The sequence below is a fragment of the Petromyzon marinus genome, unplaced genomic scaffold, assembly GCF_048934315.1.
Source record: "Petromyzon marinus isolate PM22_M1 ecotype Great Lakes invasive population unplaced genomic scaffold, UKy_Petmar_22M1.pri1.0 PM_Scaffold_327, whole genome shotgun sequence".
Classification (NCBI taxonomy): domain Eukaryota; kingdom Metazoa; phylum Chordata; class Hyperoartia; order Petromyzontiformes; family Petromyzontidae; genus Petromyzon; species Petromyzon marinus.
In genome coordinates, this window is record NW_027423310.1 from 1931 (window position 1) to 24073 (window position 22143).

The following is a 22143-nucleotide window of genomic DNA, read 5'->3' on the forward strand; positions in this document are numbered from 1 at the left end:
CAGTGAGTGAGTGTAACAGTGAGTGTAACAGTGAGTGTAACAGTGAGTGAGTGTAACAGTGAGTGTAACAGTGAGTGTAACAGTGAGTGAGTGTAACAGTGAGTGTAACAGTGAGTGTAACAGTGAGTGTAACAGTGAGTGAGTGTAACAGTGAGTGTAACAGTGAGTGTAACAGTGAGTGAGTGTAACAGTGAGTGTAACAGTGAGTGTAACAGTGAGTGAGTGAGTGTAACAGTGAGTGTAACAGTGAGTGTAACAGTGAGTGAGTGAGTGTAACAGTGAGTGTAACAGTGAGTGTAACAGTGAGTGAGTGTAACAGTGAGTGTAACAGTGAGTGAGTGTATGAGTGTATGAGTGAGTGAGTGTAACAGTGAGTGAGTGTAACAGTGAGTGTAACAGTGAGTGTAACAGTGAGTGAGTGAGTGTAACAGTGAGTGTAACAGTGAGTGAGTGTATGAGTGTATGAGTGAGTGAGTGTAACAGTGAGTGTAACAGTGAGTGAGTGTAACAGTGAGTGAGTGTAACAGTGAGTGTAGAGGAACGTGAGTGTAACAGTGAGTGTAACAGTGAGTGAGTGTAACAGTGAGTGAGTGTAACAGTGAGTGTAACAGTGAGTGTAACAGTGAGTGTAACAGTGAGTGAGTGTAACAGTGAGTGAGTGTAACAGTGAGTGTAACAGTGAGTGTAACAGTGTATCAGTGAGTGTAACAGTGTAACAGTGAGTGTAACAGTGTAACAGTGAGTGTAACAGTGTAACAGTGAGTGAGTGAGTGTAACAGTGAGTGTAACAGTGAGTGTAACAGTGAGTGAGTGTAACAGTGAGTGAGTGTAACAGTGAGTGTAACAGTGAGTGTAACAGTGAGTGAGTGTATGAGTGACTGAGTGACTGACTGACTGAGTGAGTGTAACAGTGAGTGTAACAGTGAGTGAGTGTAACAGTGAGTGAGTGTAACAGTGAGTGTAACAGTGAGTGAGTGTAACAGTGAGTGAGTGTAACAGTGAGTGAGTGTAACAGTGAGTGTAACAGTGAGTGTAACAGTGAGTGAGTGTAACAGTGAGTGTAACAGTGAGTGTAACAGTGAGTGAGTGTGAACCTTGGCGTCCATGTGAGGCGTCCCCAGTGAGCTCCGGACCGTGTGGATCAGCGACTCCACGAGCCCCTCGCTGGCCCGGAGCCTCCTCCTCGCCTCAGCCCCCCCAGAGCTCAGATTCCTGTGAGACAGGGGGTGAGACACGGGGTGAGACACGGGTGACACAGGGGGTGAGACACGGGGTGACACAGGGGGTGACACAGGGGGTGACACAGGGGGTGAGACAGGGGGTGAGACAGGGGGTGACACAGGGGGTGAGACAGTGAGACACGGGGTGACACAGGGGGTGACACAGGGGGTGAGAAACGGGGTGAGACACGGGGTGAGACATGGGGTGAGACACGGGGTGAGACACGGGGTGAGACAGGGGGTGAGACAGGGGGTGAGACAGGGGGTGACACAGGGGGTGACACAGGGGGTGACACAGGGGGTGAGACAGGGGGTGACACAGGGGGGTGAGACACGGGGTGAGACAGGGGGTGAGACACGGGGTGAGACAGGGGGTGAGACACGGGGGTGACACAGGGGGTGACACAGGGGGTGAGACAGGGGGTGACACAGGGGGTGAGACACGGGGTGACCCAGGGGGTGAGACAGGGGGTGAGACAGGGGGTGACACAGGGGGTGAGACAGGGGGTGACACAGGGGGTGAGACAGGGGGTGAGACAGGGGGTGAGACACGGGGTGACACAGGGGGTGAGACAGGGGGTGAGACACGGGGTGAGACAGGGGGTGATACAGGGAGTGAGACACGGGGTGACACAGGGGGTGAGACACGGGGTGAGACAGGGGGTGACACAGGGGGTGACACAGGGGGTGAGACAGGGGGTGAGACACAGGGGGTGAGACAGGGGGTGAGACAGTGAGACACGGGGTGACACAGGGGGTGAGACAGGGGGTGAGACACGGGGTGACACAGGGGGTGAGACACGGGGTGAGACAGGGAGTGAGACAGTGAGACACGGGGTGACACAGGGGGTGAGACAGGGGGTGACCCAGGGGGTGAGACAGGGGGTGAGACAGTGAGACACGGGGTGACACAGGGGGTGAGACAGGGGGTGAGACACGGGGTGACACAGGGGGTGAGACACGGGGTGAGACAGGGAGTGAGACAGTGAGACACGGGGTGACACAGGGGGTGAGACAGGGGGTGACCCAGGGGGTGAGACAGGGGGTGAGACACAGGGAGACAGGGGGTGAGACAGGGGGTGAGACACGGGGTGAGACACGGGGTGACCCAGGGGGTGAGACAGTGAGACACGGGGTGACACAGGGGGTGAGACAGGGGGTGAGACACGGGGTGAGACACGGGGTGAGACAGGGGGTGACACAGGGGGTGAGACAGTGAGACACGGGGTGACACAGGGGGTGAGACACGGGGTGACACAGGGGGTGAGACACGGGGTGACACAGGGAGTGACCCAGGGAGTGAGACAGGGAGTGAGACAGGGGGTGAGACACGGGGTGACACAGGGAGTGAGACACGGGGTGACACAGGGGGTGAGACACGGGGTGAGACAGGGGGTGAGACAGTGAGACACGGGGTGACACAGGGGGTGAGACAGGGGGTGAGACAGGGGGTGAGACAGTGAGACACGGGGTGACACAGGGGGTGAGACAGGGGGTGAGACACGGGGTGAGACACGGGGTGAGACAGGGGGTGACACAGGGGGTGAGACAGTGAGACACGGGGTGACACAGGGGGTGAGACACGGGGTGACACAGGGGGTGAGACACGGGGTGACACAGGGAGTGACCCAGGGAGTGAGACAGGGAGTGAGACAGGGGGTGAGACACGGGGTGACACAGGGAGTGAGACACGGGGTGACACAGGGGGTGAGACACGGGGTGAGACAGGGGGTGAGACAGTGAGACACGGGGTGACACAGGGGGTGAGACAGGGGGTGAGACAGGGGGTGAGACAGTGAGACACGGGGTGACACAGGGGGTGAGACAGGGGGTGAGACACGGGGTGAGACACGGGGTGAGACAGGGGGTGACACAGGGGGTGAGACAGTGAGACACGGGGTGACACAGGGGGTGAGACACGGGGTGACACAGGGGGTGAGACACGGGGTGACACAGGGAGACAGGGAGTGAGACAGGGAGACAGGGGGTGAGACACGGGGTAAGACAGGAAGACAGGGAGTGAGACACGGGGTGACACAGGGGGTGAGACAGGGAGTGAGACAGGGAGTGAGACAGTGACACAGTGAGACAGGGTGTGAGACATGGGGTGAGACAGGGAGTGAGACAGTGAGACAGGGGGTGAGACAGGGAGTGAGACAGGGAGTGAGACAGGGAGACAGGGAGTGAGACAGGGAGTGAGACAGGGAGTGAGACAGGGAATGAGACAGTGAGACAGAGAGTGAGACAGGGAGTGAGACAGTGAGACAGTGAGACAGGGAGTGAGACAGGGAGTGAGACAGGGAGTGACACAGTAACACAGTGAGACAGGGTGTGAGACATGGGGTGAGACAGGGAGTGAGACAGTGAGACAGGGGGTGAGACAGGGAGTGAGACAGGGAGTGAGACAGGGAGACAGGGAGTGAGACAGGGAGTGAGACAGGGAGTGAGACAGGGAATGAGACAGTGAGACAGGGAGTGAGACAGGGAGTGAGACAGTGAGACAGTGAGACAGGGAGTGAGACAGGGAGTGAGACAGTGAGACAGTGAGACAGGGAGTGAGACAGGGAGTGAGACAGTGAGACAGGGGGTGAGACAGTGAGACAGGGAGTGAGACAGTGAGTGAGACAGGGAGTGAGACAGGGAGTGACACAGTGAGACAGTGAGACAGGCGGCGAGACAGGGAGTGAGACAGGGAGTGAGACAGGGAGTGAGACAGTGAGACAGGGAGTGAGACAGGGAGTGACACAGTGACACAGTGAGACAGGGAGTGACACAGTGAGACAGGGAGTGAGACAGGGAGTGAGACAGTGAGACAGGGAGTGAGACAGGGAGTGACACAGTGACACAGTGAGACAGGGAGTGAGACAGGGAGTGACACAGTGACACAGTGAGACAGGGAGTGACACAGTGCGACAGGGAGTGAGACAGGGAGTGAGACAGGGGGTGTTCCATGCCCCTCTCCCCACTACCGCCCCCACCACCACTCCCACGCCCCCCCCACACTGCCCCCCACTACCCCCCACCACCCCCCCACCACTACCTGAGACAGCGAGACAGTGAGACAGGGAGTGAGACAGGGAGTGAGACAGGGAGTGAGACAGTGAGACAGGGAGTGAGACAGGGGGTGAGACAGTGAGACAGTGAGACTGGGAGTGAGACAGGGAGTGACACAGTGACACAGTGAGACAGGGAGTGAGACAGGGAGTGAGACAGGGAGTGAGACAGTGAGACAGTGAGACAGGGAGTGAGACAGGGAGTGACACAGTGACACAGTGAGACAGGGAGTGAGACAGGGAGTGAGACAGGGAGTGAGACAGTGAGACAGTGAGACAGGGAGTGAGACAGGGAGTGACACAGTGAGACAGTGAGACAGGGAGTGACACAGTGAGACAGGGAGTGACACAGTGAGACAGGGAGTGAGACAGTGAGACAGGGAGTAAGACAGGGAGTGAGACAGGGAGTGAGACAGGGGGTGTTCCATGCCCCTCTCCCCACTACCACCCCCACCACCACTCCCACGCCCCCCCCACACTGCCCCCCCGCTACCCCCCACCAACCCCCCACCACTACCTGAGACAGCGAGACAGTGAGACAGGGAGTGAGACAGGGAGTGACACAGTGAGACAGTGAGACAGGGAGTGAGACAGGGAGTGAGACAGTGACACAGTGACACAGTGAGACAGGGAGTGAGACAGGGAGTGAGACAGGGAGTGACACAGTGAGACAGGGAGTGAGACAGGGAGTGAGACAGGGAGACAGGGAGTGAGACAGGGAGTGACACAGTGACACAGTGAGACAGGGAGTGAGACAGGGAGTGAGACAGGGAGTGACACAGTGAGACAGGGAGTGAGACAGGGAGTGAGACAGGGAGACAGGGAGTGAGACAGGGAGTGAGACAGGGAGACAGGGAGTGAGACAGGGAGTGACACAGTGACACAGTGAGACAGGGAGTGAGACAGGGAGTGAGACAGGGAGTGACACAGTGAGACAGGGAGTGAGACAGGGAGTGAGACAGGGAGACAGGGAGTGAGACAGGGAGTGACACAGTGACACAGTGAGACAGGGAGTGAGACAGGGAATGAGACAGGGAGTGACACAGTGAGACAGGGAGTGAGACAGGGAGTGAGACAGGGAGACAGGGAGTGAGACAGGGAGTGACACAGTGACACAGTGAGACAGGGAGTGAGACAGGGAGTGAGACAGGGAGTGACACAGTGAGACAGGGAGTGAGACAGGGAGTGAGACAGGGAGTGAGACAGGGAGACAGGGAGTGAGACAGGGAGTGACACAGTGACACAGTGAGACAGGGAGTGAGACAGGGAGTGAGACAGGGAGTGACACAGTGAGACAGGGAGTGAGACAGGGAGTGAGACAGGGAGACAGGGAGTGAGACAGGGAGTGACACAGTGACACAGTGAGACAGGGAGTGAGACAGGGAGTGAGACAGGGAGTGACACAGTGAGACAGGGAGTGAGACAGGGAGTGAGACAGGGAGACAGGGAGTGAGACAGGGAGTGAGACAGGGAGACAGGGAGTGAGACAGGGAGTGACACAGTGACACAGTGAGACAGGGAGTGAGACAGGGAGTGAGACAGGGAGTGACACAGTGAGACAGGGAGTGAGACAGGGAGTGAGACAGGGAGACAGGGAGTGAGACAGGGAGTGACACAGTGACACAGTGAGACAGGGAGTGAGACAGGGAGTGAGACAGGGAGTGACACAGTGAGACAGGGAGTGAGACAGGGAGTGAGACAGGGAGACAGGGAGTGAGACAGGGAGTGAGACAGGGAGACAGGGAGTGAGACAGGGAGTGACACAGTGACACAGTGAGACAGGGAGTGAGACAGGGAGTGAGACAGGGAGTGAGACAGGGAGACAGGGAGTGAGACAGGGAGTGACACAGTGACACAGTGAGACAGGGAGTGAGACAGGGAGTGAGACAGGGAGTGACACAGTGAGACAGGGAGTGAGACAGGGAGTGAGACAGGGAGACAGGGAGTGAGACAGGGAGTGAGACAGGGAGACAGGGAGTGAGACAGGGAGTGACACAGTGACACAGTGAGACAGGGAGTGAGACAGGGAGTGAGACAGGGAGTGACACAGTGAGACAGGGAGTGAGACAGGGAGTGAGACAGGGAGACAGGGAGTGAGACAGTGAGACAGGGAGACAGGGAGTGAGACAGGGAGTGAGACAGGGAGACAGGGAGTGAGACAGGGAGTGACACAGTGACACAGTGAGACAGGGAGTGAGACAGGGAGTGAGACAGGGAGTGAGACAGGGAGTGAGACAGGGAGTGAGACAGTGAGACAGTGAGACAGGGAGTGAGACAGGGAGTGAGACAGTGAGACAGGGAGTGAGACAGGGAGTGACACAGTGACACAGTGAGACAGGGAGTGACACAGTGAGACAGGGAGTGAGACAGGGAGTGAGACAGTGAGACAGTGAGACAGGGAGTGAGACAGGGAGTGACACAGTGACACAGTGAGACAGGGAGTGACACAGTGAGACAGGGAGTAAGACAGGGAGTGAGACAGGGAGTGACACAGTGACACAGTGAGACAGGGAGTGACACAGTGAGACAGGGAGTAAGACAGGGAGTGAGACAGGGAGTAAGACAGGGAGTGAGACAGGGAGTAAGACAGGGAGTGAGACAGGGAGTGACACAGGGGGTGTTCCATGCCCCTCTCCCCACTACCCCCCCCACCACCACTCCCACCCCCCCCACCCACTACCCCCCACTACCCCCCCACTACCCCCCCACCACTACCTGAGACAGCCGGTAGCGTTGCGGAAGGCTGCGGAGCCCCAGAGCGGAGTTCTCGGTTTGGCGTCGGCCCCCCCCGCGTCCCCCCCCCCGTGGCCCCCCCCTCGGCCCCCCACTCCGTGGCCCCCCCCCACCCCCGAGGCGGGCACCACGACGGCCGTGACGAGCGGCCCCAGGGCCTCGCTCAGGACGAGCGCCTTTGAGGCGTCGTCGCTGGACAGGTTCCACAGCGCTCCTGCCGTGGTGGGGGGAAGGTGGGGGGGGGGTGGGGGGGTGGTGGGGGTGGTGGGGGGGTGGGGGGGTGGGGGGGGTGGGGGGTGGGGAGTCATTGTCATCACCGTCGTCATCGGCGTCGTCATCGGCGTCGTCATCACCGTCGTCATCACCGTCATCATCACCGTCGTCATCACCGTCGTCATCGGCGTCGTCATCGGCGTCGTCATCACCGTCATCATCACCGTCGTCATCACCGTCGTCATCGGCGTCGTCATCGGCGTCGTCATCACCGTCGTCATCAGCGTCATCATCACCGTCGTCATCACCGTCGTCATCGGCGTCGTCATCGGCGTCGTCATCACCGTCATCATCACCGTCGTCATCACCGTCGTCATCGGCGTCGTCATCGGCGTCGTCATCACCGTCGTCATCAGCGTCATCATCAGCGTCGTCGTCATCAGCGTCGTCATCACCGTCGTCATAAGCGTCGTCATCAGCGTCGTCATCACCGTCGTCATCGGCGTCGTCATAAGCGTCGTCATCAGCGTCGTCATCAGCGTCGTCATCAGCGTCGTCATCGGCGTCGTCATCAATGTCGTCATCACCGTCGTCATCAATGTCGTCATCAGCGTCGTCATCGGCGTCATCATCAGCGTCGTCATCGGCGTCGTCATCACCGTCGTCATCAATGTCGTCATCAATGTCGTCATCACCGTCGTCATCGGCGTCGTCATCACCGTCGTCATCACCGTCGTCATCACCGTCGTCATCGGCGTCGTCATCGGCGTCGTCATCACCGTCGTCATCAGCGTCATCATCAGCGTCGTCGTCATCAGCGTCGTCATCACCGTCGTCATAAGCGTCGTCATCAGCGTCGTCATCGGCGTCGTCATCGGCGTCGTCATCACCGTCGTCATCAGCGTCGTCATCGGCGTCGTCATCACCATCTCTCCCACCCCCCCACCACCCTCCCATCCCCTCCCCACCACTCCCCCCACCACCCCCCCACCACCCCCCCACCACCACCCCCCCACCACCACCCCACCACCACCCCCCCACCACCACCCCCCCCCACCACCCCCCACCCACCAGTGGCCCCCTCCATCGTCTGCGGCTCTCCCCTCCTGCTACTCAGCAGCCGCCCCAGGGCGCCGGCACCACCGGCAGCAGCCACAGCCCCCTTGGCAGTGTCAGCGGCACCACCGCCACCACCGTCACCACCACCACCATCACCACCACCACCACCACCACCGTCACCACCATCACCACCACCACCGTCACCACCATCACCACCACCACCACCGTCACAGCCGTCACCACCACCACCACCGCCACCATCAACACCACCAACACCACGACCACCGCCTTCACCACCACCATCACTGTCACAGCCGTCACCACCACCACCATTAACACCATTAACACCGCCACCACCACCACCACCACCACCATCACCACCACCACCACCACCACCACCACCACCACCGCCGCCACCACCACCACCACCACCACCGCCACCACCACCACCGCCGTAGGCGACGTTGCGGAGGGCGCGGCAGGCGGCCAACTCCAGCTGGGCTCGGCCGGAGCCCAGCAGGGCCACGAGAGGAGGAACCCCGCCCAGACGCACCAAGTCGGCCTTGACTCTCTCGTCCTGCAGGGAGAGTGGTGGGGGGGGGGGTGAGATAGTGGGTGGGTGAGATAGTGGGGGGGTGAGTGGGTAGGGAGACCAGCAGGTCCACCAGAGGAGGAACCCCGCCCAGACGCACCAAGTCGGCCTTGACTCTCTCATCCTGCAGGGAGAGTGGTGGGGGGGTGAGATAGTGGGGGGGGTGAGATAGTGGGGGGGGTGAGATAGTGGGGGGGTGAGTGGGTAGGGAGACCAGCAGGTCCACCAGAGGAGTAACCCCGCACAGACGCACCAAGTCGGCCTTGACTCTCTCATCATGCAGGGAGAGTGGTGGGGGGGGTGAGATAGTGGGGGGTGAGATAGTGGGGGGTGAGATAGTGGGGGGGTGAGATAGTGGGGGGGGGTGGTGATGGGGGTAGTTGCTGTGGTAGTAGTGGTGGTAGTGGTGGTAGTGATGGTGGTGGTTGTGGTGGTGGTGGTTGTGGTAGTGGTGGTTGTGGTGGTTGTTGTTGTGGTGGTTGTGCTACCTTGTAACAGAGGTGCTGGATGTAGTGGTAGTGGTTGTGGTGGGGGTGGTGGTAGTGGTGGTTATAGTGGTGGTTGTTGTTGTGGTAGTTGTGGTAGTTGTTGTGGTAGTGGTAGTGGTTGTTGTTGTGGTGGTCGTAGTTGTTGTGGTTGTTGTAGTGGTTGTTGTTGTGGTGGTGGTAGTGGTTGTAGTGGCGGTTGTAGTGGTGGTTGTAGTTGTTGTAGTTGTTGTGGTAGTTGTTCTGGTTCCTATAGTTGTTGTTGTAGTTGTTATAGTTGTTGTGGTAGTGGTTGTGGTGGTTGTTGTGGTGGTTGTGCTACCTTGTAACAGAGGTGCTGGATGTAGTGGTGGTTGTAGAAGTAGTAGTGGTGGTAGTGGTGGTAGTCGTGGTGGTGGTTGTGGTAGTTGTTGTTGTGGTTGTTGTGGTTGTTGTAGTTGTTGTTGTAGTTGTTGTTGTGGTTGTGCTACCTTGTAACAGAGGTGCTGGATGTAGGCAGCTGCATTCGCCTTGACAGAGTCCAGGGAGTGAGTAAGCATGGCGATCACCTGCACACAGACACAGACAAAGGTGCCCCAGGTAGCCTCACGCAGTGCTGTCAGGGCAAGTGTGGCACACACAGAGTGGGTGGTGAGTTGGTGGGTCAGCACCACCACCCACCCACTCAATCACTCACCCACTCACTCACCCACTCACCCAATCACTCACTCACTCACCCACTCACGAAAAATCCTCCAAAATTCCAAAGAACCCCACCAAAAAACCCCCAAAACCGCCCCAAAAAAGCCCCAAAACCGCAAAAAATCCCCCCCAAAATCCCAAAAGTTGCAAAAAATCCCTCAAAATTCCAAACAACGCGACCAAAAAACCCGAAAACCGCCCCAAAAAAAGCCCCAAAACCGAAACAATCCCAAAAAATCAAAAAGTCGCAAAAAACCCCAAAATTCCAAAGAACCCCACTAAAAAAACGCCAAAACCGCCCCAAAAAAGTCCAAAAACCCATAAAATTCCCAAAAGTCGATAAACCCCCCAAAATTCCAAAGAACCCACCAAAAAAACCCCCAAAACAAGCTAAAAAAGCCCCAAACCCCCAATAATCCACAAAATCCCAAAAGTCGCCAAAAAATCCCCCAAAATTCCAAAGAACCCCACCAAAAAACCCCCCAAAACGCCCCAAAAAGCCGCAAACCCCAACAATCCCAAAAAAATCCCAAAAGTTGCAAAAAATACCTCAAAATTCTAAATAACCCCATCAAAAAACCCCCAAAACCACCCAAAAAAAGCCCCAAAACCCAAACAATCCCAAAAAAATCCCAAAACTCGCAAAAAATCCCCACAAAATTCCAAAGAACCCCAACAAAAAACCCCCAAAATCGCCCAAAAAACCCCAAAACCCCAACAATCCCAAAAGTCGCAAAAAATCCCCCAAATTTCCAAAGAACCCCACCAAAAAACCCCAAAAACCGCCCCAAAAAGCCCCAAAACCCCAACAATCCCCAAAAATTTCCCCCCCCCCCCCAAAACGCCCCAAAAAAGCCGCAAAACCCATAAAATCCCAAAAAATCCCAAAAGTAGCAAATAAATCCCCCAAAATTCCAAAGCATCCCACCACAAAACCCCCAAAACCGCCCAAAAACCCAAACAATTCCCCAAAAAATCACAAAAGTCGCAAAAAATCCCCCAAAATTCCAAAGAAACCCACCAAAAAAACCCCTAAAAACTGCCCCAAAAAAGCCCCAAAACCCAAACAATTCCAAATAAATCCCAAAAGTCGCTAAAAATCCCTCAAAATTCCAAAGAACCCCACCAAAAAACCCCCAAAACCGCCCAAAAAAGCCCCAAAACCAGAACAATCCCAAAAAATTCCAAAAGTCGCAAAAAGTCACCCAAAATTCCAAAGAACCCCACCAAAAAACCCCAAAACTGCCCAAAAAAGCCTGAAAACCATACAATCCCAAAAAAATCCCAAAAGTCGGAAAAAAATCCCTCATAATTCCAAAGAACCCCACCACAAAACCCCCAAAACCACCCAAAAAAGCCCCAAAACCCAAACAATTCCCCAAAAAATCCCAAAATTTGCAAAAAATCCCCCAAAATTCCAAAGAGCCCCACCAAAAAACACCAAAACCGCCCAAAAATGCCCCAAAACCCAAACAATTCCCCAAAAAGTCACAAAAAAATCCCCCAAAATTCCATAGAACCCCACCACAAAACCCCCAAAACCGCCCAAAAAAGCCCCAAAACCCCAATAATCCCCAAGAATCCCAAAAGTCGCAAAAAACCCCCAAAATTCCAAAGAACCCCACCAAAAAAACCCAAAACCGCTCAAAAAAGCCCCAAAACCCCAACAATCCCAAATAATCCCAAAAGTCGCAAAAAATCCCCAAAATTCCAAAGAACCCCACCAAACAAACCCCAAAACGCCCCAAAAGAGCCGCAAAAACAATAAAATCCCCAAAAATCCCAAAAGTCGCAAAAAAATCCCCCAAAATTCCAAAGAACCCCACCAGAAAACCCCCAAAACCGCCCAAAAAAGCCCCAAAACCCCTATAATCCCCAAGAATCCCAAAAGTCACAAAAACCTCCCAAAAATCCAAAGAACCCCAACAAAAAACCCAAAAACCGCCCCAAAAAAAGCCCCAAAACCCAAACAATCCCAAAAATTGCAAAAGTCACGAAAAATCCCCAAAAATTCCAAAGAACCCCACCAAAAAACCCCCAAAAAACCACCCCAAAAAGCCCCAAAACCCATAAAATCCAAAAAAATCCCAAAAGTCGGAAGAAAATCCCCCAAAATTCCAAAGCATCCCACCACAAAACCCCCAAAACCGCCCAAAAAGCCCCAAAACCCAAACAATTCCCCAAAAAATCACAAAAGTCGCAAAAAATCCCCCAAAATTCCAAAGAACCCTACCAAAAAACCCCTAAAAACTGCCCCAAAAAATCCCCAAAACCCAAACAATTCCAAATAAATCCCAAAAGTCGCTAAAAATCCCTCAAAATTCCAAAGAACCCCACCAAAAAACCCCCAAAACCGCCCAAAAAAGCCCCAAAACCAGAACAATCCGAAAAAATCCCAAAAGTCGCAAAAAGTCACCCAAAATTCCAAAGAACCCCACCAAAAACCCCCAAAACTGCCCAAAAAAGCCTGAAAACCATACAATCCCAAAAAAATCCCAAAAGTCGGAAAAAAAATCCCTCATAATTCCAAAGAACCCCACCACAAAACCCCCAAAACCACCCAAAAAAGCCCCAAAACCCAAACAATTCCCCAAAAAATCCCAAAATTTGCAAAAATCGCCCCAAATTCCAAAGAACCCCACCAAAAAAAACCCAAAACCGCTCAAAAAAGCCCCAAAACCCCAACAATCCCAAAAAAACACCAAAACCGCCCAAAAATGCCCCAAAACCCAAACAATTCCCCAAAAAGTCACAAAAAATCCCCCAAAATTCCATAGAACCCCACCACAAAACCCCCAAAACCGCCCAAAAAAGCCCCAAAACCCCAATAATCCCCAAGAATCCCAAAAGTCGCAAAAAACCCCCAAAATTCCAAAGAACCCCACCAAAAAAAACCCAAAACCGCTCAAAAAAGCCCCAAAACCCCAACAATCCCAAATAATCCCAAAAGTCGCAAAAAATCCCCCAAAATTCCAAAGAACCCCACCAAACAAACCCCAAAACGCCCCAAAAGAGCCGCAAAAACAATAAAATCCCCAAAAATCCCAAAAGTCGCAAGAAATCCCCCAAATCTCCAAAGAACCCCACCAAAAAACCCCCAAAAAACCACCCCAAAAAGCCCCAAAACCCATAAAATCAAAAAAAAATCCCAAAAGTCGCAAGAAAATCCCCCAAAATTCCAAAGCATCCCACCACAAAACCCCCAAAACTGCCCAAAAACCCAAACAATTCCCCCAAAAATCACAAAAGTCGCAAAAAATCCCCCAAAATTCCAAAGAAACCCATCAAAAAAACCCCTAAAAACTGCCCCAAAAAAGCCCCAAAACCCAAACAATTCCAAATAAATCCCAAAAGTCGCTAAAAATCCCTCAAAATTCCAAAGAACCCCACCAAAAAACCCCCAAAACCGCCCAAAAAAGCCCCAAAACCAGAACAATCCCAAAAAAATTCCAAAAGTCGCAAAAAGTCACCCAAAATTCCAAAGAACCCCACCAAAAAACCCCAAAACTGCCCAAAAAAGCCCCAAAACCCCAATAATCCCCAAGAATCCCAAAAGTCACAAAAACCTCCCAAAAAATCCAAAGAACCCCAACAAAAAACCCAAAAACCGCCCCAAAAGAAGCCCCAAAACCCAAACAATTCCCCAAAAAATCCCAAAATTTGCAAAAAATCCCCCAAAATTCCAAAGAGCCCCACCAAAAAACACCAAAACCGCCCAAAAATGCCCCAAAACCCAAACAATTCCCCAAAAAGTCGCAAAAAATCCCCCAAAATTCCATAGAACCCCACCACAAAACCCCCAAAACCGCCCAAAAAAGCCCCAAAACCCCAATAATCCCCAAGAATCCCAAAAGTCGCAAAAAAAAACCCAAAATTCCAAAGAACCCCACCAAAAAAAACCAAAACCGCTCAAAAAAGCCCCAAAACCCCAACAATCCCAAATAATCCCAAAATTCGCAAAAAATCCCCCAAAATTCCAAAGAACCCCCCCAAACAAACCCCAAAACGCCCCAAAAGAGCCGCAAAAACAATAAAATCCCCAAAAATCCCAAAAGTCGCAAAAAAATCCCCCAAAATTCCAAAGAACCCCACCAGAAAACCCCCAAAACCGCCCAAAAAAGCCCCAAAACCCCTATAATCCCCAAGAATCCCAAAAGTCACAAAAACCTCCCAAAAATCCAAAGAACCCCAACAAAAAACCCAAAAACCGCCCCAAAAAAAGCTCCAAAACCCAAACAATCCCAAAAATTGCAAAAGTCACGAAAAATCCCCAAAAATTCCAAAGAACCCCACCAAAAACCCCCAAAAAACCACCCCAAAAAGCCCCAAAACCCATAAAATCCAAAAAAATCCCAAAAGTCGGAAGAAAATCCCCCAAAATTCCAAAGCATCCCACCACAAAACCCCCAAAACCGCCCAAAAAGCCCCAAAACCCAAACAATTCCCCAAAAAATCACAAAAGTCGCAAAAAATCCCCCAAAATTCCAAAGAACCCTACCAAAAAACCCCTAAAAACTGCCCCAAAAAAGCCCCAAAACCCAAACAATTCCAAATAAATCCCAAAAGTCGCTAAAAATCCCTCAAAATTCCAAAGAACCCCACCAAAAAACCCCCAAAACCGCCCAAAAAAGCCCCAAAACCAGAACAATCCCAAAAAATCCCAAAAGTCGCAAAAAGTCACCCAAAATTCCAAAGAACCCCACCAAAACCCCCCAAAACTGCCCAAAAAAGCCTGAAAACCATACAATCCCAAAAAAATCCCAAAAGTCGGAAAAAAAATCCCTCATAATTCCAAAGAACCCCACCACAAAACCCCCAAAACCACCCAAAAAAGCCCCAAAACCCAAACAATTCCCCAAAAAATCCCAAAATTTGCAAAAATCGCCCAAAATTCCAAAGAACCCCACCAAAAAAAACCCAAAACCGCTCAAAAAAGCCCCAAAACCCCAACAATCCCAAAAAACACCAAAACCGCCCAAAAATGCCCCAAAACCCAAACAATTCCCCAAAAAGTCACAAAAAATCCCCCAAAATTCCATAGAACCCCACCACAAAACCCCCAAAACCGCCCAAAAAAGCCCCAAAACCCCAATAATCCCCAAGAATCCCAAAAGTCGCAAAAAACCCCCAAAATTCCAAAGAACCCCACCAAAAAAAACCCAAAACCGCTCAAAAAAGCCCCAAAACCCCAACAATCCCAAATAATCCCAAAAGTCGCAAAAAATCCCCCAAAATTCCAAAGAACCCCACCAAACAAACCCCAAAACGCCCCAAAAGAGCCGCAAAAACAATAAAATCCCCAAAAATCCCCAAAGTCGCAAGAAATCCCCCAAATCTCCAAAGAACCCCACCAAAAAACCCCCAAAAAACCACCCCAAAAAGCCCCAAAACCCATAAAATCCAAAAAAAATCCCAAAAGTCGCAAGAAAATCCCCCAAAATTCCAAAGCATCCCACCACAAAACCCCCAAAACCGCCCAAAAACCCAAACAATTCCCCAAAAAATCACAAAAGTCGCAAAAAATCCCCCAAAATTCCAAAGAAACCCACCAAAAAAACCCCTAAAAACTGCCCCAAAAAAGCCCCAAAACCCAAACAATTCCAAATAAATCCCAAAAGTCGCTAAAAATCCCTCAAAATTCCAAAGAACCCCACCAAAAAACCCCCAAAACCGCCCAAAAAAGCCCCAAAACCAGAACAATCCCAAAAAAATTCCAAAAGTCGCAAAAAGTCACCCAAAATTCCAAAGAACCCCACCAAAAAACCCCAAAACTGCCCAAAAAAGCCTGAAAACCATACAATCCCAAAAAAAATCCCAAAAGTCGGAAAAAAATCCCTCATAATTCCAAAGAACCCCACCACAAAACCCCCAAAACCACTCAAAAAAGCCCCAAAACCCAAACAATTCCCCAAAAAATCCCAAAATTTGCAAAAAATCCCCCAAAATTCCAAAGAGCCCCACCAAAAAACACCAAAACCGCCCAAAAATGCCCCAAAACCCAAACAATTCCCCAAAAAGTCACAAAAAAATCCCCCAAAATTCCATAGAACCCCACCACAAAACCCCCAAAACTGCCCAAAAAAGCCCCAAAACCCCAATAATCCCCAAGAATCCCAAAAGTCGCAAAAAACCCCCAAAATTCCAAAGAACCCCACCAAAAAAACCCAAAACCGCTCAAAAAAGCCCCAAAACCCCAACAATCCCAAATAATCCCAAAAGTCGCAAACAATCCCCCAAAATTCCAAAGAACCCCACCAAACAAACCCCAAAACGCCCCAAAAGAGCCGCAAAAACAATAAAATCCCCAAAAATCCCAAAAGTCGCAAAAAAATCCCCCAAAATTCCAAAGAACCCCACCACAAAACCCCCAAAACCGCCCAAAAAAGCCCCAAACCCCAATAATCCCCAAGAATCCCAAAAGTCACAAAAACCTCCCAAAAAATCCAAAGAACCCCAACAAAAAACCCAAAAACCGCCCCAAAAAAAGCCCCAAAACCCAAACAATTCCCCAAAAAATCCCAAAATTTGCAAAAAATCCCCCAAAATTCCAAAGAGCCCCACCAAAAAACACCAAAACCGCCCAAAAATGTCCCAAAACCCAAACAATTCCCCAAAAAGTCGCAAAAAATCCCCCAAAATTCCATAGAACCCCACCACAAAACCCCCAAAACCGCCCAAAAAAGCCCCAAAACCCCAATAATCCCCAATAATCCCAAAAGTCGCAAAAAACCCCCCAAAATTCCAAAGAACCCCACCAAAAAAAAACCAAAACCGCTCAAAAAAGCCCCAAAACCCCAACAATCCCAAATAATCCCAAAATTCGCAAAAAATCCCCCCAAATTCCAAAGAACCCCACCAAACAAACCCCAAAACGCCCCAAAAGAGCCGCAAAAACAATAAAATCCCCAAAAATCCCAAAAGTCGCAAAAAAATCCCCCAAAATTCCAAAGAACCCCACCAGAAAACCCCCAAAACCGCCCAAAAAAGCCCCAAAACCCCTATAATCCCCAAGAATCCCAAAAGTCACAAAAACCTCCCAAAAATCCAAAGAACCCCAACAAAAAACCCAAAAACCGCCCCAAAAAAAGCCCCAAAACCCAAACAATCCCAAAAATTGCAAAAGTCACGAAAAATCCCCAAAAATTCCAAAGAACCCCACCAAAAAACCCCCAAAAAACCACCCCAAAAAGCCCCAAAACCCATAAAATCCAAAAAAATCCCAAAAGTCGCAAGAAAATCCCCCAAAATTCCAAAGCATCCCACCACAAAACCCCCAAAACCGCCCAAAAAGCCCCAAAACCCAAACAATTCCCCAAAAAATCACAAAAGTCGCAAAAAATCCCCCAAAATTCCAAAGAACCCCACCAAAAAACCCCTAAAAACTGCCCCAAAAAAGCCCCAAAACCCAAACAATTCCAAATAAATCCCAAAAGTCGCTAAAAATCCCTCAAAATTCCAAAGAACCCCACCAAAAAACCCCCAAAACCGCCCAAAAAAGCCCCAAAACCAGAACAATCCCAAAAAATCCCAAAAGTCGCAAAAAGTCACCCAAAATTCCAAAGAACCCCACCAAAAACCCCCAAAACTGCCCAAAAAAGCCTGAAAACCATACAATCCCAAAAAAATCCCAAAAGTCGGAAAAAAAATCCCTCATAATTCCAAAGAACCCCACCACAAAACCCCCAAAACCACCCAAAAAAGCCCCAAAACCCAAACAATTCCCCAAAAAATCCCAAAATTTGCAAAAATCCCCCAAAATTCCAAAGAACCCCACCAAAAAACCCCCCAAATCGCCCAAAAAAACCCCAAAACCCAAAAAATCCCAAAAGTCGCAAAAAATCCCCCAAAATTCCAAAGAACTCCACCGAAAAAACTCCAAAACCGCCCCAAAAAACCCCCAAATCCCCAACAATCCCCAAAAATCCCAAAAGTCGCAAAAAAATCCCCCAAAATTCCAAAGAACCCCACCAGAAAACCCCCAAAACCGCCCAAAAAAGCCCCAAAACCCCTATAATCCCCAAGAATCCCAAAAGTCACAAAAACCTCCCAAAAATCCAAAGAACCCCAACAAAAAACCCAAAAACCGCCCCAAAAAAAGCCCCAAAACCCAAACAATCCCAAAAATTGCAAAAGTCACGAAAAAACCCCAAAAATTCCAAAGAACCCCACCAAAAAACCCCCAAAAAACCACCCCAAAAAGCCCCAAAACCCATAAAATCCAAAAAAATCCCAAAAGTCGCAAGAAAATCCCCCAAAATTCCAAAGCATCCCACCACAAAACCCCCAAAACCGCCCAAAAAGCCCCAAAACCCAAACAATTCCCCAAAAAATCACAAAAGTCGCAAAAAATCCCCCAAAATTCCAAAGAACCCTACCAAAAAACCCCTAAAAACTGCCCCAAAAAAGCCCCAAAACCCAAACAATTCCAAATAAATCCCAAAAGTCGCTAAAAATCCCTCAAAATTCCAAAGAACCCCACCAAAAAACCCCCAAAACCGCCCAAAAAAGCCCCAAAACCAGAACAATCCCAAAAAATCCCAAAAGTCGCAAAAAGTCACCCAAAATTCCAAAGAACCCCACCAAAAACCCCCAAAACTGCCCAAAAAAGCCTGAAAACCATACAATCCCAAAAAAATCCCAAAAGTCGGAAAAAAAATCCCTCATAATTCCAAAGAACCCCACCACAAAACCCCCAAAACCACCCAAAAAAGCCCCAAAACCCAAACAATTCCCCAAAAAATCCCAAAATTTGCAAAAATCGCCCAAAATTCCAAAGAACCCCACCAAAAAAAACCCAAAACCGCTCAAAAAAGCCCCAAAACCCCAACAATCCCAAAAAAAACCAAAACCGCCCAAAAATGCCCCAAAACCCAAACAATTCCCCAAAAAGTCACAAAAAATCCCCCAAAATTCCATAGAACCCCACCACAAAACCCCCAAAACCGCCCAAAAAAGCCCCAAAACCCCAATAATCCCCAATAATCCCAAAAGTCGCAAAAAACCCCCAAAATTCCAAAGAACCCCACAAAAAAACCCAAAACCGCTCAAAAAAGCCCCAAAACCCCAACAATCCCAAATAATCCCAAAAGTCGCAAAAAATCCCCCAAAATTCCAAAGAACCCCACCAAACAAACCCCAAAACGCCCCAAAAGAGCCGCAAAAACAATAAAATCCCCAAAAATCCCAAAAGTCGCAAGAAATCCCCCAAATCTCCAAAGAACCCCACCAAAAAACCCCCAAAAAACCACCCCAAAAAGCCCCAAAACCCATAAAATCCAAAAAAAATCCCAAAAGTCGCAAGAAAATCCCCCAAAATTCCAAAGCATCCCACCACAAAACCCCCAAAACCGCCCAAAAACCCAAACAATTCCCCAAAAAATCACAAAAGTCGCAAAAAATCCCCCAAAATTCCAAAGAAACCCACCAAAAAAACCCCTAAAAACTGCCCCAAAAAAGCCCCAAAACCCAAACAATTCCAAATAAATCCCAAAAGTCGCTAAAAATCCCTCAAAATTCCAAAGAACCCCACCAAAAAACCCCCAAAACCGCCCAAAAAAGCCCCAAAACCAGAACAATCCCAAAAAATTCCAAAAGTCGCAAAAAGTCACCCAAAATTCCAAAGAACCCCACCAAAAAACCCCAAAACTGCCCAAAAAAGCCTGAAAACCATACAATCCCAAAAAAATCCCAAAAGTCGGAAAAAAATCCCTCATAATTCCAAAGAACCCCACCACAAAACCCCCAAAACCACCCAAAAAAGCCCCAAAACCCAAACAATTCCCCAAAAAATCCCAAAATTTGCAAAAAATCCCCCAAAATTCCAAAGAGCCCCACCAAAAAACACCAAAACCGCCCAAAAATGCCCCAAAACCCAAACAATTCCCCAAAAAGTCACCAAAAAATCCCCCAAAATTCCATAGAACCCCACCACAAAACCCCCAAAACTGCCCAAAAAAGCCCCAAAACCCCAATAATCCCCAAGAATCCCAAAAGTCGCAAAAAACCCCCAAAATTCCAAAGAACCCCACCAAAAAAACCCAAAACCGCTCATAAAAGCCCCAAAACCCCAACAATCCCAAATAATCCCAAAAGTCGCAAAAAATCCCCCAAAATTCCAAAGAACCCCACCAAACAAACCCCAAAACGCCCCAAAAGAGCCGCAAAAACAATAAAATCCCCAAAAATCCCAAAAGTCGCAAAAAAATCCCCCAAAATTCCAAAGAACCCCACCACAAAACACCCAAAACCGCCCAAAAAAGCCCCAAAACCCCAATAATCCCCAAGAATCCCAAAAGTCACAAAAACCTCCCAAAAAATCCAAAGAACCCCAACAAAAAACCCAAAAACCGCCCCAAAAAAAGCCCCAAAACCCAAACAATTCCCCAAAAAATCCCAAAATTTGCAAAAAATCCCCCAAAATTCCAAAGAGCCCCACCAAAAAACACCAAAACCGCCCAAAAATGCCCCAAAACCCAAACAATTCCCCAAAAAGTCGCAAAAAATCCCCCAAAATTCCATAGAACCCCACCACAAAACCCCCAAAACCGCCCAAAAAAGCCCCAAAACCCCAATAATCCCCAAGAATCCCAAAAGTCGCAAAAAAACCCCCAAAATTCCAAAGAACCCCACCAAAAAAAACCAAAACCGCTCAAAAAAGCCCCAAAACCCCAACAATCCCAAATAATCCCAAAATTCGCAAAAAATCCCCCAAAATTCCAAAGAACCCCACCAAACAAACCCCAAAACGCCCCAAAAGAGCCGCAAAAACAATAAAATCCCCAAAAATCCCAAAAGTCGCAAAAAAATCCCCCAAAATTCCAAAGAACCCCACCAGAAAACCCCCAAAACCGCCCAAAAAAGCCCCAAAACCCCTATAATCCCCAAGAATCCCAAAAGTCACAAAAACCTCCCAAAAATCCAAAGAACCCCAACAAAAACCCAAAAACCGCCCCAAAAAAAGCCCCAAAACCCAAACAATCCCAAAAATTGCAAAAGTCACGAAAAATCCCCCAAAATTCCAAAGAGCCCCACCAAAAAACACCAAAACCGCCCAAAAATGCCCCAAAACCCAAACAATTCCCCAAAAAGTCGCAAAAAATCCCCCAAAATTCCATAGAACCCCACCACAAAACCCCCAAAACCGCCCAAAAAAGCCCCAAAACCCCAATAATCCCCAAGAATCCCAAAAGTCGCAAAAAAAACCCCAAAATTCCAAAGAACCCCACCAAAAAAAACCAAAACCGCTCAAAAAAGCCCCAAAACCCCAACAATCCCAAATAATCCCAAAATTCGCAAAAAATCCCCCAAAATTCCAAAGAACCCCACCAAAAAACCCCCAAAACCACCCAAAAAAGCCCCAAAACCCAAACAATTCCCCAAAAAATCCCAAAATTTGCAAAAAATCCCCCAAAATTCCAAAGAGCCCCACCAAAAAACACCAAAACCGCCCAAAAATGCCCCAAAACCCAAACAATTCCCCAAAAAGTCACCAAAAAATCCCCCAAAATTCCATAGAACCCCACCACAAAACCCCCAAAACTGCCCAAAAAAGCCCCAAAACCCCAATAATCCCCAAGAATCCCAAAAGTCGCAAAAAACCCCCAAAATTCCAAAGAACCCCACCAAAAAAACCCAAAACCGCTCAAAAAAGCCCCAAAACCCCAACAATCCCAAATAATCCCAAAAGTCGCAAAAAATCCCCCAAAATTCCAAAGAACCCCACCAAACAAACCCCAAAACGCCCCAAAAGAGCCGCAAAAACAATAAAATCCCCAAAAATCCCAAAAGTCGCAAAAAAATCCCCCAAAATTCCAAAGAACCCCACCACAAAACACCCAAAACCGCCCAAAAAAGCCCCAAAACCCCAATAATCCCCAAGAATCCCAAAAGTCACAAAAACCTCCCAAAAAATCCAAAGAACCCCAACAAAAAACCCAAAAACCGCCCCAAAAAAAGCCCCAAAACCCAAACAATTCCCCAAGAATCCCAAAAGTCGCAAAAAACCCCCAAAATTCCAAAGAACCCCACCAAAAAAACCCAAAACCGCTCAAAAAAGCCCCAAAACCCCAACAATCCCAAATAATCCCAAAAGTCGCAAAAAATCCCCC

The 22143-nt window shown here is 49.9% G+C and overlaps 1 long non-coding RNA gene across 1 annotated transcript; it reads right to left on the minus strand.

Moving 5' to 3' along the window:
* Positions 1-552: 552 nt before the first annotated feature.
* Positions 553-8628, minus strand: LOC142923195 (uncharacterized). The gene is made up of 3 exons (XR_012940594.1): positions 8291-8628; positions 6989-7220; positions 553-1212 (listed from the first exon to the last, which is right to left on the minus strand). It is a non-coding gene; the product is annotated as an uncharacterized LOC142923195 (long non-coding RNA).
* Between the last annotated feature and the right edge of the window lie 13515 nt (positions 8629-22143).